Source organism: Globicephala melas, chromosome 2 (genome assembly GCF_963455315.2).
Source record: "Globicephala melas chromosome 2, mGloMel1.2, whole genome shotgun sequence".
Lineage (NCBI taxonomy): Eukaryota > Metazoa > Chordata > Mammalia > Artiodactyla > Delphinidae > Globicephala > Globicephala melas.
In genome coordinates, this window is record NC_083315.2 from 60,227,335 (window position 1) to 60,240,501 (window position 13,167).

General features: G+C 39.5%; 1 protein-coding gene across 2 annotated transcripts in view; it reads left to right on the forward strand.

Moving 5' to 3' along the window:
- Positions 1-548: 548 nt before the first annotated feature.
- EDC3 (enhancer of mRNA decapping 3) overlaps positions 549-13,167 on the forward strand; it is a 52,188-nt gene continuing 39,569 nt past the window's right edge. Inside the window, exons 1-2 of one of the 2 annotated variants that reach the window (XM_030874990.2) lie at positions 549-688; positions 1,401-1,495. The gene's annotated coding sequence lies outside the window, so the exon portion shown is untranslated. The remainder of the gene's footprint in view (positions 689-1,400; positions 1,496-13,167) is intronic. The other variant, XM_030874989.2, reaches the window with a different exon arrangement.

A 13,167-nucleotide genomic window follows, 5' to 3' on the forward strand; every position in this document is an offset into this window, starting at 1 on the left:
GAGAGTGGCACTTTCCTGTGTACGGAGTACTGGGGGTGGGGATGGTGGAATGCAGCCAAGCTCAGACTGGCTGACACTAGGCCAAAAACGAGCTGAAGCTGATAAACTTTGAAGACCAACCACGAAGGGAATTTTTTGTTTCCTTTAATCCATCACGGGGGCCTACTAATTGCACCCCACAGCTGCAACTGATCAAGGATGGGGGCCACGTGACCAGGCGCCCTCCACGCCGAAGTCTTCCGCGCTGGTTCGGCTATTAGCCCAAGAGGGACTGGAGGGAAAGCCGGAGCTTTTCCTACGCGAGAGAGGGGAGCTCCCCGGGAATCTGAGCCGAGGACGGGGGACAGGACTCCAGCTCGAACCCAGACTCCCCCCGATATAAGAAGGCGGGGAATGCAAAATGGAGAACAGGTGCGGTTCTGGAAGGCCATAGAGTTGACCCTAGTAGTGCTCTTCCCAAACTCTCAAATTTCTCGGGCGTCCCGCCCCTCAGCGGCCGGCCCTCCAGGTTCCGAGGCGTCGCGCCGGAAGTGACCTCATGGCGGCGGCGTGGGGTCGCGGGCGCTTCCGGCGGCGGCCGCGGCTGTCGGGGTGGATGTGAAGAAGCCCCGTGGTCTCTGGGTCCTGCGGTGTTTCAGGGCCGTGTTGGTGTGGTGTGCGCAGGAGGCGCAGGCCCGGCGGCGTGGAGGTGGGAGCGAGGGGCAGGCGGGTGACTAGTGGGCGCTCGTGGGAGGGGGCTTCCGGGGTTGCCAGGAGGGTTTGCTTTTAGGCTTCGTGGTTCCAGGCCTTGCAGACCTTTTTAGAGGCGGGCACGAGCTGGGGGCCGCTTCGGGTGCGCAGGGGCCCCATTACTAAGGCTTGCCTCTGGGGTATGGTTTGAGGTGGAGGCCGAGGGGAGCGGGATTTTAAATAGTAGAGGAATTGTGGGAGGTGTGAGGCATTAGCCGCCTAGCCTCTTAGTTTAGTCTTGCTGATGGTTCCTGCAGCCCGCCCACTCATTGCTCCCTGCTTCAGTTTACTTTTGCACAATGAAGTACGGTGGCAGGGAAGAGCGCGAGTGCCACATCCATGACTGATAGCTGGAGGACAGAGGTGAACTGGACTCTGAGAGGGAAGGGTGGCTGAGAAATAATGATACCTGCTAGGGTGCAGCTTCTGCTGAATCCTGGGGACTTCCCCTTGATTGTTTACTGCAGTTCGTGTTAAGTCTTAGCTTCTTATTATCGGTAGTCTTTGTGCGATATTAGTTGACTTGATCAGTAATTGACTTGTTGAATGGTTCAAGTTCAAGTGTTTTGGTGTGTGGGAGGCATAGTCTTCACCTGCTTGGCCAGGTGGTTGTCAGTAAACCTCCCAATTCTGGAGCTAGGAGTCTTAACAGTCCTCTCCTGTGGTTACAGGTGAGGAACTCGAGACCCAGAATGGTTTTTGTTCTCTTCCCTAGCCACAGGCTAAACTGATTTCAGTCTGCGATCTGTCTCAGTCCCATCAAAACGTAAGTGACTGTCCCTAAGCAGGTCACTGTTTCAACTGGAAACCTCAGATGGATTCTAGGCTTTTTTTTATGAATGACAGATAAAGGGTACTGAACACAGAATTCTTATATTTTGGTTTCTCTGTATAAAACGGAGATGGTTACAAATAACATAACAAAAAAATTTTCTTTTTGAATTTTATTTTATACACCAGGTTCTTATTAGTTATCTACTTTATACATATTAGTGTATGTATGTCAATCCCAATCTCCCAGTTCATCCCCCACCCACCCAATAACATAACTTTTTAATTGCTAAGAAGTTTCTGGTGGAGCTTTCTTGAGGGGTCAGGGCTGTGGGACTAGCAGAGTGTCTCGCAAACTTTTTGACCTGTGACCCACAGTTAATGTATTTTACATGCTGACCCTGGGTGACCCCTGCATGCACAGAGTGTGTACACACACAGGAAACAAAAGTTTACCCTTTCTATATACGATGCCCTCTGACATTTTCTATTTCATTAAAAGAAAAAAAAAGTTGATTGCAACTCACTAAATTGACTCTGACCTGTAATGGGTCTGACTTCTAAAGACCTGTAGTTTGAAAAACATTGGACTAGAAAATGTTTAATTAAGATTCTTGAGATTCCTGAGATTCTGTAAGTAATGCAAGGTGGAAAATATGTCATTTTTCTCTTCTTATCAACCAGAGGAGCAGGGTTACTAGAGCTCTTCACCAGAACAACAGGACAGGACATTCATATCAGTATCTCAAAGGAGGGCAGTATCCATAGTGATAATGCGTCCGAATTTTGGCAAGGTGTTTGAGTCTTTTCCGATGACCTGGTGGGTGAGATGGGGGGGGGGATTTGCCATATAGTGGTAAAATTAGATGACATCATGACTTTGAGCATCTATGTCTGTAGGGATTTGATTTGTGGGCACAACTTACAGCTGGGATTTTGGTGATCAGTGTTGAGGCTCTGTCACTTTCTTTATACACAGTGTGTATTTGAAGGCTTATCTAGAGAGTGTGCTTATCAATTTGTTGCCTTTATGAAGTGAAGAGAGAAAGTATCATCTGGGTATTCTCAAGATTTGCCCAGTGCAGTCTAATGAAATGGAAGGGTCATCAGAAATTTAAGTAGTTTAAATATTTAATTTTAAATAGTTTAGGATGTAAATTATTTTTTTTTCTTTTTAAAACTTATTTATTTATGGCTGCGTTGGGTCTTTGTTGCTGTGCGTGGGCTTTCTCTAGTTGTGGCGAGTGGGGGCTACTCTTCGTTGTGGTGTGTGGGCTTCTCATTGTGGGGGCTTCTCATTGTGGGGGCTTCTCATTGTGGAGCATGGGCTCTAGGCACACGGGCTTCAGTAGTTATGACACATGGACTCAGTAGTTGTGGCTTGCAGGCTCTAGAGTGCAGGCTCAGTAGTTGTGGCGTACAGGCTTAGTGCTCTGTGGCATGTGGGATCTTCCCGGACCAGGGATCGAACCCAGCATTGGCAGGCAGATTCTTAACCACTGCGCCACCAGTGAAGTCCCTACGATGTAATTTCTGACAGGTTGTAAATATTGACTTTTAAAAAATAAATACAAAGTTTCTAAATGTAATAGCAAGTTGATGTTTTTAAAATATACAGATATATTTATTTTTTAAAATATTTATTTATTTGGCTGTGCTGGGTCTTAGTTGCGGCACGCAGGATCTTCATTGCGGCATGCATGATCTTTAGTTGTGGCGTGCGGGCTCTTGGTTGTGGCATGCGGGATCCAGTTCCCTGACCAGGGATCGAACCCGGGCCCCCTGCATTGGGAGCGTGGAGTCTTAACCACTGGACCACCAGGGAAATCCTCAGATAACCTTTTTTTATATTAAAAAAGCCCTCTAGGATATGGATATGTATAAATGGTGTCTTACATTACTTGATTTTCAGATGTTAAGCCAATCTTGTGTTCCTGGAATGAATCCCATTGAGTCGTGGTATATAATACTTTTTATATGTTGCTGAATTCAATTTGCTAGTATTAAGAATTTTTGTTGCATAGCACAGGGATATCAGCTCGGTGCTTTGTGACCGCCTGGAGGGGTGGGATAGGGAGGGTGGGAGGGAGGAAGATTCAAGAGGGAAAAGATATGGGAACATATGTATATGTATAACTGATTCACTTTGTTATAAAGCAGAAACTAACACACCATTGTAAAGCAATTATACCCCAATAAAGATGTTAAAAAAAAAGAATTTTTGTGAACATCTCTATTTTCATGAGGGATATTGGTCTGAAGTTTCCTTTTCTTATGATATCTTTGGCTGGCCTTAGTATTAGAGTAAAATTACCCTCATAAAGTGAGTTGGGCAATGTTCCTCTTCTTCTGTTTTCTAAAAGAGTTTATGTAGAATTGTTAATTATTTCTTTCTATGTGTTTTATAGAATTTACCAGTGAAGTCCTCTGGGCCTGGGCTTTTCTTTGTAGGAAGATTTGGAATTACTAAATCAGTGTCTTTACTTGGTATAGGTCTATCTGGATTTTCTGTTACTTTTTGAGTCAGTTTTGGTAATTGTATCCTTCTGGGAATGTCCATTTCATATTTTTCCTTTTCCTTTTTGAACTTGTATCCATTCTATTTATCCCACAGAATTTTATCCTAAAACAGGAGTCAGCAAAGTTTTTCTGCAAAGGACCTGGTGGTAGGCTTTGTGGGCCATGTGGTCTCTGTCAGTACTACTAAGTTCTCCCATTGTAGTGCAAAAACAGCCACAGACCATAAGCAAACAGCTGTGCGTGGTTGTGTTCCAATACACCTTTATTGGTAGTGGGCCAGATTTGGTACGTGGGCCGTAGTTTTCTGACCCCTGTTTTAAAATAATAAATTTTGTGCCTGAAAACGTTATTTGATAATCCAGTTATCTAGGCAGATCAGGTTTATGAAAGAGTAAGGTGGAAATGGATTCCCTTGCTTGCATATCTTTGTGTACCCCTAAGGATATGTGTATTCCAATTTGTAGTTTTGTTCAGGTGTGATGGGAGGGGCCCTCACAGTATGATTTTCTAGGACCATAACTCGAATCCCCTATCTGGCCAGTATTCTTTCTGTGAAAAGGAGGTATCTGAGGGACTTCCCTTGGTGGTCCAGTGGTTAAGACTCTGCGCTTCCACTGCAGGGGGCACAGGTTTGATCCCTGGTCAGGGAACTAAGATGCTGCATGCTGCGCCCAAAAAAAAAAAAAACAGAGACATTTGAAATAAAATTTGCTGTATCGTAGAAATTGTATAGATTATCTCATTTAATCTTCACAATGGTTCTGTGAGGTGGTGGTATAATTGGCATACAGTTGACTCTTGAACTATTGGGCCACCAACCCTCTGCAAAGTTGAAAATTCGAGTATAATCTATAGTTGGCCCTCCATATACCTGGTTCTTCTGTATCTGCGGTTCTGCATCTCAGATTCAACCAACTGCCCATCGTGTAGTACTGTAGTATTTAGTAAAGAAAATTGGCGTTTAAGTGGCCTTGTGCCATTCAAGCCCATGTTGTTCAGGGTCAACTGTAATTCCCATTTTATAGTTGAGACGATTGAGACTCAGATTAGGATAATTTGCTTGTAATTCTGGCCTGTAATGTCTGACTTCAGAAGTCCGTGCCCTTTTCACTATGTTGCCTTTTGTGGAAGATAGGGGCCTAGTACTAGGGTTGTACTAGATGTTTTCTTTTCAGATCTCTGCCATTCACAAGCTTTTGATTCTACAAACACCTTTCTACATAGATGTGTGGAAAAATACCTAGTTTTTCAGAAATCCGTAACTAACCACTCATCCGTAACTGTTGATTTAATTGTCCTTAGCAGACCAAGGGATTGCTTCTTGGATCTGAGTGCTGTGAGTTCTGTGTGATGTGGCAGATGAGATGGAAGTTTGTAGGTCTGTTATTGGCAAGTTGTCTTTGAATCATTTTGGCAACTACCCCAGTTGCATAATGGGTGGAAGACCATTTAGGTCTACCTGACTTAACGTTACAAGAGAAATGATTCAGTAAAGTCTCATAGTGTGGCATTCGGTAGTCTGGAAATCCTGATAGCATTTGAGCAAAATCATCCCATATCTACTTCTGTGTGTGGTATGCCCAGCATAAATGGGTACATTTGTCCACCACAAAGACATATACAAAAATGTTTAATTTTTTATTCATAATAGCCCCCAAACTGGAAATAATCCAACTGTCTATCAGCAGTAGAATGGATAAATATACTGAGGCATAGTTATATAATAGAATACTACATGGTGATGAATCTCACAGATGTAATATTGAGCAAAAGAATCCAGACACTTTAAAAGAGAACCTTTATGATTCCATTTGTATGAAGTTCAAAAACAGGCTAAATGAATCTTTTGTGGTAGATATCAGAATAATGGCTGCCTTTGTGGGAACACAGTGGAATCTTCTGGAGTGTTCAAAATATTGTGTCTTGATTGAGTGGTGGTTATTTGGGTAAATTAATATGTAAAAATTCATTGAGCTGTAAACTTAAAATATGTAGACTTACTATCTGTGTAATACCATGATAGAAAAGTAGAAGATAAAAAACAAAGATTGGTCTGCTTGGGAATTCCCTGGTGGTCCAGTGGTTAGGACTCTGCACTTTAACTGCTGAGGGCGAGGGTTCGATCACTGGTCCGGTCACTAAAAATCCGCAAGCCACGCAGTGTGTCCAAAAAAAGAAAAAGATTGGTCTGTTTGTAGCTCCTAGATCATCTTCAGTGGTAGCTCTTCTTTTGACATGAAGGTGTTAGCCCTGTAATTGATGAAGCCTCCTCGCTTAGTGTGTTCATCTGATTAGAAACCCAGATGTTGGCATTCCACTTGTTTTATTTATTTGTTTATATATTCAATTAATTTTTGGCTGTGTTGGGTCTTCACTGCAGAATGCGGGCCTTCTCTAGCTGTGGCAAGCAGGGGCCACTCTTTGCTGCGGTGTGCGAGCTTCTCATTGCAGTGGCCTCTCCCGTTGTGGAGTATGGGCTCTAGGCACGCAAGCTCAGTAGTTGTGGCGCACGGGCCTAGTAGCTCCGTGGCACGTGGTATCTTCCCAGACCAGGGCTCAAACCTGTGTCTCCTGTGTTGGCAGGCAGATTCCCAACCACTGCGCCACCAGGGAAGCCCCTCCACTTGTTTTAGATTTACTGTTTTCATTTAATAAAGGAATTTTCTTTAAAACTATTAAAATTCTATTTAGTTATTATTAACATAATATAAACTTGAATGTTTAATATCAGTGTCTTAAAGATATATGTTGAATGAAGAAGTAAAGAGTCTTTTCACATCTGATTAATTTCTGGTATTTCTAAAATTCTTATTACAGCTCTTCATTCTGCATCTATCTAAAATAAGCATCAGGGACTTCCCTGGCGGTCCAGTGGTTAAGAATCCGCACTTCCACTGCAGCGGGCACGGGTTTGATCCCTGGTGGGGGAACTAAGATCTGGCATGCTGTGAGGTGCGGCCAAAAAAAAGAAAAAGGCAAAAATAAAATAAGCATCAGAGTAGGATTATGATGGAATATAGATGATAGGAAAGGAACTCCATACTTTTGTGACATTAAGTAGACAAAGGCCAATCAGGAAGGGGAAAATAAGCATAAAACATGTGTTTTATGTGCCTTTTACCATCATCAGTGTTGAAATTGTGTTGCATTAGAAGTTCACCTGATCTCTTAAATTCTTTGAGATATATTGATAGCTGTTGCAACTCAGTGATGGGTATGTGGGGATCATTATGCTGTTCTGTCTATGTTTGGATATGTTTGAAATTTTCTATAATAAAATGTAAAAAAAAATTGATGGATGAGCCTGCTAATGCATTGTTTCTTTTATTTTCTGTTCTGTCAACACAGTTTTGTGATACTTGCTCAGTTAAATACTACAGAACTACCTGAGTTTGTCTTTAGGTTTTTGTATTTCTAATGAGACATACTTTTTTTTTTAACCACAGGAGTGCCTTTTTTGCTCCTTTAAATATATGTGTGTATATATATATATATATATATATATATATATAGCTATTTTTCCTTTTTTAGACTCTGTTTTCTGTAGGTATATTTCTGAAATTAATATTTGAAAACTGTTTAAAACGGTATTCTATTTCTTTTCTATTTTTCATGGGAAACACTAAGCCAGTGTTTCATTTTATACTTAGTGTTGTATGTTATGTTTATATACTCATCTGCTGTTTGCTGACTTCCTTCTGTGTGTAGGGCAGTGTTAGATTTCATATCTTACATAGGATTTTGCATAGGATATGCTTAGGGATATTGTATTTTTAGAACCATTTCCAAGGAGAGCCAAGGCATTTAAATCTAGAGTATTTAGATACTCTAGATTTTGAGTGATTAACCTCTGTCAGATTTATTATATCTAATTCATTCATTGATTGGATTAATATTTATTGACTTCCTCTTCCATTCTAGGCAGAACAAAACAGACAAGGTCCCTTGCCCTGGTGGAGCTTACATTCTAGTGGGGTAACACATGCAACATAAACAAATAAGATAATTCATATGGTGAGTCATTTTGGAATCATAACAGAAAGTGTTGGAGAGTGATGGGGAGTAGCTGCATTAAATTGGATAGCCAGGGAAGGCCTCTTTGGGGTGGTGACATTTTAGCAGATACCAGAAAGAAAAGATAGAACTAGCTGTTCACAGAGCTGGGGCAAGAGTGTTCTGAGAATACCTGGTGCAAAGTTTTGGAGGGAACAAACTTGATATGTTTGAGGAAGAGTAAGAAGGTTAGTGTGTCTGGAGAACAGGGGGAAGGGAGTGGTGAGAGATGAAGCTGTCTGTAGAGGTTAGCAGAAATCAGATCATGTAGGGCCTACAGTCCATGGAAAGGAAGTTATTAAGCAGAATCATGACAAGTGATTTACATTTTAAAATTTGCTCTGGCTGCTTTGTAGAGAAAGAATTGGAGGGGCAGAAGTGGAAGCAGAGATACTAGTTAGAGGTTTCCTGTAATTACGAGATGATGGTGACTTGGACTGGGAAGGTGGTAGTGGAGCTGGAGAGAAATAGACCTATCTTTGAGGTGGTGACAATAGGATTTGTTGATGAATTGAAAGTATGGGATGAAGGACAAGAAAGGAATCAAGGATGACTTCTGACTCTTTTTTATTTCTTTTTTTGCCTAAGCAGTGTAGTGGATATTGGTGCCATTTATTAAGATGGGAAAAGCTTGGGAAGGAACAAATTGGGGGATGTTGAGTGTGGGGCTAAAGAAATCAAAAATTCTATTTTGGGCATTTATGAGATGCCTGACAGACATCTTTGTAGGAACTGTCCAATGTGTGAGTTTTCATCTTTACGTTTATGGAAAACCTTGCTAGGAAGTTAATCTTATTGGAGGAATGGCTAAATATTCTGTGGCATTATATAGTGCTTATGTTGGCTACATATACTTTTCCTCCTTTTTTATTGAGATATGGTTTACATACAATAAAAATGCACAGACGTTAAATGCCCAATTCAGTGAGTTTTGATAGATGTGTACATCCTTGTAACTACTGCATCAGTAAAAACATAGAACATTTTCATTTCAGGAGGCACAGAAAGAGGCCTCTGTGCCTCTTTCTAGTCAGTTTTCCACCCTATAGGCAAACACGTTTGATTTTTCTCACTATAAAGTAGTGCATCTTGTAGAAATTCTTATAAATAGACTCATATAAATGTATCTGTATGACTTCTTTCAGTTTTTGAAAATCATCTGTGTTGTAGCATAAGTAATTTGTTCCTTTTTATTGTCCAGTAGTGTTCTGTTGTATAATTACACCATCATTGTTTCCTCTCTTCTCCTTGTTTCCAGTTTTCGGATATTGTGATAATGTACTTTGTACATGTGTGTACAAGTCTTTTTGTGAATATATGTTTTTATTTCTCCTGTGTAAATCCTAGGAATGAAGTTTTGGATCACAGGTGTGTGTTTAATATTGTAAAAAACTGCCAAACTTTTCCAAAGTGCTTGTATCATTTTACACGGTCAGCAGTGTAAGAGAGTTCCAGTTGCTTCACATTGTCATACACATTTGGTGCTTTCAATTTTGATCCATACTAGTGGGTGTAGTATCCTCTGTTGGTTTTTTCCCAATTTAATTTTTTTTTTATTGTGGTGAAGTATACATAAAATTTATCATTTTAACCATTTTTAAGTGTACAGTTCAGTGACATTAGGTGCACTCACATTGTTATGCAACCATCACCATCATCTGTCTCTAGAACTTTTTCATCATACCTAACTGAAACTCTGTTCCTATTAAATAGTAACACCCCGTTTCCTGCTCCCCCAACCCCTGGCAAACACTGTTCTACTTTCTGTCTCTGTGAGTTTGACTGTTCTAAATTCTTCATATAAGTGGAATCATACAAGATTTGTCCTTTTGTGTCTTATTTCACTTAGTATAATGTCTTCAAGGTTTATCTGTGTTGTAACATATATCAGAACTAACTTCCTTTTTAAGACTGAATGATATTCCATTTTACGTGTATAGCGTGTTTTGTTTATCCATTCGTCCATCATGGATGTTTGGGTTGTCTCGTGTGTGTGTGTGTGTGTGTGTGTGTGTTTAATATTTATTTATTTGGCTGCACCAGGTCTTAGTTGTGGCACGCGGGATCTTCATTGCCACGTGCAGGATCTTTAGTTGTGGCTTACGGGATCTTTAGTTGCGGTGTGCGGGAGATCTAGTTTCCTGACCAGGGATCGAACCCAGGTCCCCTGCATTGGGAACACGGAGTCTTAACCACTGGATCAGGGAAGTCTGTATTTTAATTTACATTTCTCTGATAATTAATGATAATTGAACAGCTTTTCATATGTTTATTGGCTATTCATATCACTTCTTTTGCCTACTTTTAAAAAAATGTGGTGTTTCCTTTTTATTCCTGATTTGTAAGCATTCCTTATATATTCTGGATACAAGTTCTTTATCAGATATATCTATTGTGAATATGTTCTCCTTGACTGTGACTTACCTTTTCTTTTTTTCTTTTCTTGTTTTGGGGTGATTGTAACAGAAGAGGGCAGAAACATCTTTTTGCCATCATAAATTTGAGAGTTTTCTTGAAATGCTTGGCTGCCAGGGAGGTAGCCTTCATTGGAATGATTTTGAGATGGGGCTAGATTATATGGAATACCTTCCTAAATATTTTATTACAGTACCTTTGTTTTAAATTTATGACTGTCTTAACCCATCCAGAGAATGATTTGGTTTGGGAAAAAGTGGAAAATAATTTAGTTTGAAAAAAAGAGTTTTCTGCTCTGGAGTATTGTAATGAAAGCTAGGTGGCTTTACCTTTTGACTGACTGAGGCTCTATCCTGAGAAAATTATTTAAGACAAGCACTGAATGAAATTGATCATTGCTGCACTAACTATAATTGTGAAAAATGGAATTATCTAAATGCCCATTGAGAAAAAAACTGTGATATGTGAATGCAGTGGAATATGTACAGCATGGAAAATATGCCATTTTACTAAGAAGCTGCCTTTATGCTCTGGTTACAAGTATGTAAAATATCCATTATAATCTCTCTGTTGTAAATTCCCCATCTGTAAAATGGGATAGTAAGGTAGCTGCCTCATAGGGTTGTCATGATGATTGAAGGAAAGAATGCCCCTAAAGTTTTAGCTCGTTCCTGAGACATAGTAAGTGTGCAATAAATGCTAGCTGCTGCTGCTCTTACACAATATGATGGTATGTGTATAAAGGCTGTGGGATTATGTGTGTTCCATTAACCTTTTGTTTTCTTAATGGTGATTCCCCCCCCTTTCTGTTACCTACTATATTAAATCATCCCCAAATTTAAACCATCACCTATATAGGTTTTGAATCTGTCATCTTCTTTCCATCTTCATTGCTTCTGCCTATGCCAGCTTACCACCATCTCTTAAATGGGCTGCTCTAGTTGCCTCCCAGCTGGTCTCCTGCATCTTTTTTATACCTCTTCCAACTTGTATTCTTTAATGATGACTTTTGATGAGCAAGACTTTAAAATTGTGATGAAATCTAATTCATCAGATTTTTTCTTTTATAATTAGTACTTATTTGTGTTTTGGCTAAAGAAATCTTTCTCTGCCCTAAGGTCACTAAAATACTCTATTTTTTTGTTTTCCCAGTAGCTTTAGTTTTAGCTTTTATGTTTAGATAGTTTATTTCAAATTATTTTTTTTGTATCTATGTGGGATAAGACTAGACCGTTATTTTTTTCTCATATATATCCAGTTGTTCTAGCACCGTTTACTGAAAAATACTTTTTGATTTTTCCATTGATTTATCTTGGTACCTTGATCAGAAGTCAGTTGACCATGTGTGTGTAGGTCTATTTCTGGACTCTGTTCTGTTGATCTAGTTGTCTATCCTCGCACCAATACCACACTGATTTTCTATAGCTTTATAGTAAAACTTGAAAGAAGATAGTGTAAAACAACTACCTCTGTTTTTCTTTTATATGATTATTTTGGCTACTTTAAGTATTTTGCATTTCCATATAGATTTTAGGACCAGTTTTTCAGTTTCTCCAAAAAGGCCAGCTGGGATTTTTATTAATATTTGTATTTGATCCACAGATCAACTTGGGGAGAATTGACAACTTTAAGCTCTTCAGTCTGTGAATGTGGTACATCTCTCCATTTATTTAGATCTTCTTTTAATTTTTCTCAGCAGTCTTTCAGTTTTTATCATAGAGGTCCTGCCCATTTTTCATTAGATTTATTCCTAAGTATTTTGGTTTTTAATACTATTATAAATAGTATTTTAAAATTTCATTTTCAGTTGTTTGTTGCTATTATATAAAATACCGTTGTTTATTTTATATTGAGCATGTATCCTGTGATCTTGCTAAAGTCATACTAGTAGGATTTTGGGGGGGTACATTCCTTAGGGTTTTCTACATGCACAGTCAATAATACAGCTTACAAATAAAGATAACTTTACATCTTCCTTTCCAATATTTATGCTTTTTATTTCTTTTTCTTTTTTTATTTCACTGGCTAGGACCTAAATATAGTGTTGAATAAGAAGCAGAAGTGGCGAGAGTGGACATTCTTGCCTTGTCCCAGTCTTGCGGGGGAAAGAATTCATTGTTTCACCATTAGTATGATGTTAGCTTTAATTGTTTTGTAGATGCCACTGCCCCTTTTTTATATCATGGATGGATGTTGAATTTTGTCAGATTATCTTTCTACATGTATTGACATGACCATCCATGATTTCCCATTTACTTTGTTAATGTGGTGGAAGACGCTGATTTTTTAAAAAAATTGACCTTTTTATTTGAGGTAACTAGATTCATATGCACTTGTAAGAAATAATAGAAATTCTATATACTCTACCTGTTTTTCCCCATTGGTGACGTCTTGCAAAAGTATAGTACAATATCACTACCAGGATATTGACATTGATATGGTCAAATATAGAATGTTTCCATTACTACAAGGATCCCTCATGTTGCTCATTTATAGTCATCCCTGTTTTCTTCCTGCCTCCCAGCACTTCCCTCACCCCTGGGAACCACTAATCTCTTCTCCATTTCTATAGTTCTTTCAAGAATATTACACAAATGGAATCATACAGGATGTAATCTTTTGGGGTTGGCTTTTTTTTCACTTTTTCTCCCTGGCATGAATATACCACAGTTTGTTTCA